Source organism: Dermochelys coriacea, chromosome 6 (genome assembly GCF_009764565.3).
Source record: "Dermochelys coriacea isolate rDerCor1 chromosome 6, rDerCor1.pri.v4, whole genome shotgun sequence".
In the NCBI taxonomy this organism is placed as follows: domain Eukaryota; kingdom Metazoa; phylum Chordata; order Testudines; family Dermochelyidae; genus Dermochelys; species Dermochelys coriacea.
The window spans coordinates 21096486-21102485 of NC_050073.1; positions in this window are offsets into that span (position 1 = coordinate 21096486).

Below are 6000 nucleotides of genomic sequence, written 5' to 3' on the forward strand. Positions count from 1 at the left end.
GTGATTATCAGTGCAGCGACACTGGAGTCAATGGATGTCTGCTGCTTTATACCAGGGACCCAATCCAAAGCCCACTTAAATCAGTAAGAGTCTTTCCATTGTCTTCAAGGGGTTTTAGATCAGGCCCCGGCTGAGGATCTGGCTCTGAAGTTATTGAGTCGTTCACTCTTTTTCTCCCCTGTTCAAAGCTTCACCCCCACATGCCTCATTAGTAGGCACATGTGTCTGGAATCCATCCAACAGCACATTCCCTCTCATCCAGCTCTTGCTGGGGGCATGTAATTTTGTGAGATCCTGCAGTGACACTGGGATACACCGAGAGGCAGCATCACGCACTGGAAAGGTACAAAATTCTACAGCAATGGTGACTATAGTAACGTTATGGAAAAGCAGTGGATATTGGACCTTTACTACAGAATGCGGGAAGAGTTTTCATAAGGGAAAAAGCCCAGCCATTTTTCTGGCCTTGGTGTTCATCCTGAGAGAAAACAAGAAAGCACAGCAGCTGACCCTTCTTTATAGGCTGCTTCAAACAATTCCAGCCAAGTTGGGATATTTTTCTGAAGGGGTGAAATTCTCTCCTATATAGCAAGCCAGCACAAGACCTATGTGTAACCCACACACCTTCTGGGTCTGGTGGTCTGTCCCATCTAGTGTCACCGAGACCACGTAGAGAAACAGATGAAATGAGTCTGCTCTACAGTCTTAGCTAACAGCCAGATGGCTTTTAGCTCATGCGGTAGAGGCTCATGCATAAGCTCCAGAAGCCGCATATTCAATCCTGCCCACTGATGATTACATATGCATCGCTTCAGTCCTATAAAAGCACTATTTTAAGGACCTAAGTGGTATGTAACCCTCTGTATAGGGGTAAATTTCTCCCTTTGGGAAAAGTATCCCAACTTGGCTAGAATTGTTTGAAGCCGCCTGGAAAGAAGCTGTGGGTTTTTTTTTTAATTGACAAAATTGAAGGATGCATTGTCTGCAGCCATAGAAGTAGACAAGAGATGGAAAAAACTAATAAGCCATCCACTAGAGGCCAATGTAGGATTGTTCCATACAATGTGTTTCTTCAGGGCTTCGTCCAGTGCCATCTCAAATGTGTCAGTCAATAGGACAGCCACGGCTTCCCATGGAAAGGCCTTTTGATGCAGGTGGCAGGTGGCTATAGAGTGTGGGAGCAGCCTAGCCCACCTTCTCAGATTATTTTCAGCAAAGACACCACATTCAAACATTCGTGTGGGAGCCATTCAGGTGGCCGCCTGGAGGTTCAAATGGGAGTTGGATGCCATGGGGGGGGGGGGTCCCAAAGCTGGAGTTTGGCTCTGTCCAAGTTGCCTGTACATCCAGTGGCTTGTGAACATGAGTGGGGTTTTGATGTAGCCCCAACCACATTTTCTGAACCACCTGGGGGCATTCCGGTGCTAATGGTCAGTGATATCTAGCAATATGCATCGCAAACACAAACATCAAGGGGACCATCCAGGAAAGGAGCTAATTCATACCCCCTGTAACTGTAAGTGCTTGGGTCACACATCAGCAGAAGCTGAATATGTTTTGAGGTGGGGGAAAGTGTATGTGCTGTACTGAAATAGCCTGAACTCCATGTTCAGATGCTGGGTTAACTGGAGTGAGGTTCTGTTTGCACACAGAAATTGAGGGTGTTTACAGCCCTGTGTTTTGTCATCCGATACAATTTACTGCACACCAGAGACCATGACTATGTAAAATAGAATGAGGGTCACTGGCTGCACATTAAAAAGAAAAAAAATTGTTTTGAAAAGTTTGCAGGTTGCGGTTCACCATCTGCTCCTTTCCCGCGGCAGTCACTAATGCCTGGAGACCGCAGTAGACTACACAGTTGCCAGGGTCTGAAGGGCAAAAATTCCTGCATGTCAGTCTCTGAATTCCTCCATCCGATTCCTGTGTTTTCACAAAGATGTGGCCTGCTGCTGGGTGACCTGGAAGAGGCGATGTAATGCTTTGTCAGCACACCCGGCTCGCTGCAGAAGCTAAGGACCAACTTGTCCTATTAATCATTTAAAAGGTGGAGAGGAAAAAATAAAAAATAAAAGCCTAGTTCTGGCTAATTGTAGAAAAAATGAGGTCAGAGTTCATTTTTCTCTCTTCTGCTGCTTCACAGTTCACTGACTAGCAAGGAAAGCGAGATAACAAGAGAGAGGAGAGACATTTCATGGAAGACCCTCCGTCCCTCACAAGGGAGTTTTGGATAGGGTTCAGGACTCTGGCATAGAGGGGGAATCCTACAGATCCCTGGTGTTGGGCTTCGTAGCCCCAGGATGTTCAGAAGAGAATTCTGCAGGTCCCCCGTGTGAGGATTCAGAGCTTTGGAATTGGTGGGTCTTGGGATACAATGGAACTGTACTCTCTGATGCCTCCACAGAAACAGAGTTACATTGGTATTGTCTAATGTTGTCACCTCTGAGGTACAAAGAAATGGAACATCTGGGATGAGACCGAGCCCATAAAACTGGACAGCTGGCAGTGCATACTGAGCACCTGTAGAGATTTCCCATGTCAGCTACCTCAAAAAAGGGACAGTCCTGGGAAAACCCAGACAGGCAGCATCACTAGTATTGTCTACAATTATTTCTTGTGGGGGAGTCTGGTATGGGAACAACTGTGAGCTCCCCACAGTCAGTAATCCAATAGCATTCTCACTACTGACCCCTGAAGGCCATACAAGGTGGGTTCTCAGCCTGTGAGTTGTACCTGGCCTCCCTTTCTTTATGGCTAAGGGGAAGAAAGGGAGCAGTCCTGAACCTCCTTTCTACTGTAACCTGGGTCACAATATGGAAAAGGGTGAGAAGTATTCACCTCTTTACAGCATTCCCTACCATGATTTCTGGTATGGGAGGCAACCATTGAAGTATCTATGATCTCATTGTAGTCAATGCCCCAGAGTCACTAATGCAATGGAATCCTACTGGGCATTTGTTATACTAACTTCTGCTGGGCAAACCCTCCCGCAGCCAGTGTGTGGAATAAAATACACCATAGGCGGCTCTGACATTCAAGCTGGGTTTTCTGAGGCATATTCTGTGCACGAGGCCCACACAGCACAAGCAGAACAATAATAATAGGGGCTTGCCCCAGTCTGACTAGTGTGACAAAGTTCCTGCTCTACCTTGGTGAATCTTCCACTTATTGGCAGATTTGCTCGCCTTGGAGCTTCACGGCAGCCCTCAGCTTGGCCGTTTTTCTGAACCCACAGTCCAGGTCGACTCCTCCTTTGTCTGACCAGGAGCTGGGAGGATTTGGGGGGAACCCAGGCCTGCCCTCTACTCTGGGTTCCAGCCCAGGGCCCTGTGGAATGCAGCTATCTAGCGTGCCTCCTGGAACAGCTGTGTGACAGCTACAACCCCCTGGGCTACTTCCCCAAGGCCTCCTCCCAACACCTTCTTTATCCTCACCATAGGACCTTCCTCCTGGTGTCTGATAATGCTTGTACACCTCAGTCCTCCAACAGTCCGCGTTCTCACTCTCAGGTCCTAAGGCCTTTTGCTCCCAGCTCCTCACACGCACACAACAAACTGAAGTGAGCTCCTTTTTAAAACCCAGGTGCCTTGATTAGCGGGCTTTAATTGATTCTAGCTTCTTGATTGGCTGCAGGTGTTCTAATCAGCCTGTCTTAATTGTCTCCAGAAGCTTCCTGATTGTTCTGGAACCTTCCCTGTTACCTTACCCAGGGAAAAGGAACCTAATGAGCCTGGGGCTAATATATCTGCCTTCTATTTCTCTCCTATAGCCATCTGACCCGACCCTGTCACATATTCCCCCCCCCCCCCCCGTTCCACACTACAGGATTGGGCAACTTGGGATGTCAGGCAGTGTACTCGTGACAAGCCATCTGCATTGCCATGGTGGCTTCCAGCCCGGTGTTGTATGGTGAATTGGAAAGATTGAAGGGACAGGAACCATCTGGTCACCCTTGTGTTCTTCTTTTTATTTCGCTGCATCCACTGGAGGGGTGCATGGTTGGTCACAAGGGTAAACCACCATCCCAGAAGGTAATAACGTAGTGTTTCCATGACCCATTTTAAGCTAGGCACTCTCTTTCAACCACGGCATACTTCTGCTCTCTCGGGAGGAGTTTCCTGCTGAGGTAGAGGATTGGGTGTTCTTCATCTCCGACCATCTGCGATAGGACAGCTCCCAATCCTACTTCAGATGCATCTGTTTGTAAAATGAATTCTTTATTGAAGTCTGGGGCTATAAGCACAGGGTTACTGCAAAGCGGTCTCTGTAGATCCATGAATGCTTTCTCTGCGGCATCTGTCCACTTCACCATGTCTGGACCCCGGGCTTTTATCAGGTCTGTCAGGGGACTCGCTCTGGTAGCAAAATGGGGAATAAATCGTCAGTAGTACCCCACCACACCCAGGAATGCCCGGACTTGCTTTTTCCGATTCGGCCAGGGCCAATTTTGGATAGCCTCTAGTTTGTTTAGTTGGGGCTTCACCATGCCCCTTCCTACAATGTAGCCAAGGTATTTAGCCTTGGCTAGCCCCATTGCACACTTGGTGGGGTTGGCTTTGAGGCCAGCCTGTCTTAGCATGTCCAGAACTGCTTCCACCTTTCCTAAGTGGGTTTCCCAGTTGGGGGTGTGAATAATCACATCATCCAAGTATGCCGGTGCATAACTGGTATGGGGCTGTAGAAGTTTCTCCATATGACGCTGGAAGGTGGCAGGTGCCCTATGCAGTCCAAAAGGAAGAATAGTATATTGAAACAGACCCTCTAGTGTAGAGAATGCTGTCTTTTCTTTCACATCTTTGGCAAGGGGAATCTGCCAGTATCCCTTTGTTAAATCAAGGGTGGTCAAAAATCGGGCATTGCCCAGGCGGTCAACTAACTCATCGATACGGGGTATGGGGTATGCATCGAATCTGGATAACTCATTCAGCCAGCGAAAGTCATTACAAAACCTAGTGGTGCCATTGGGTTTGGGCACCAACACAATTGGGCTTGACCACTGACTGTGGGACTCTTCGATGACTCCCAGTTCCAACATCCTTTTCATCTCTGCCTTGATCTCCTCCCTTTTTGCTGCTGGGACCCGATAGGGCCTTAAAGTTACCTTTGCCCCAGGGTCTGTGATAATGTGTTGTTATGCTTTGGTGGTCTGGCCTGGTTTGGTTGAAAACAAGTCCTGGTATTGGTTGATCATCTCAGTTACCTCCTTCTTCTGGTTTGGTGTCAGATCAGTGGATATCCTGATCTGCTCCTGCATATTATTTCCCTGGATCGGGGTCTCTTGGGCCACTACACACGCCTCTCTTTGGTTCCAAGGCTTTAAGAGGTTAACGTGATAAATTTGTTCTTGTTTCCGGCATCCTGGCTGCCACACCTTGTAGGTTACTTCCCCCACGAGTTCAACCACCTCACAGGGCCCCTGCCATTGGGCCAAAAGTTTGCTTTCTGCCGTGGGTACCAACACCATCACCCGATCCCCTGATTGGAACTGTCGGACTTTTGCCTGGCGATTGTAATGGGTTCGCTGGGCCTCTTGCGCCTTTTCCAAATGTTCCCGTACAATAGGGGTGACCTGGGCTGTCCATTCTCGCATCTGCAACACATGGTCAATTATATTTCTCCCCTCATTGGGTTCCTCTTCCCAGATTTCTTTTGCAATATCTAGTATGCCACGGGGGTGGCGTCCATATGGTAATTCAAAGGGGGAAAACCCAGTTGAGGCCTGAGGTACCTCCCAGATTGCAAACATAAGGTAGGGTAGTAAGGTGTCCCAATCCTTCCTGTCTCGACTTACCACTTTCCTTATCATTGCCTCGAGGGTTCGGTTAAACCTTTCTACCAGCCCATCAGTCTGCGGATGATAGATTGAAGATCTCAGGGAATGTATATGGAGCAGTGTACTGAGGTCCTTCATTAGCTTTGACATAAATGGGGTACCTTGGTCTGTTAATATCTTCTTTGGTAGCCCCACTCAGGCAAAGATCCCCACCAACTCTTTAGCTA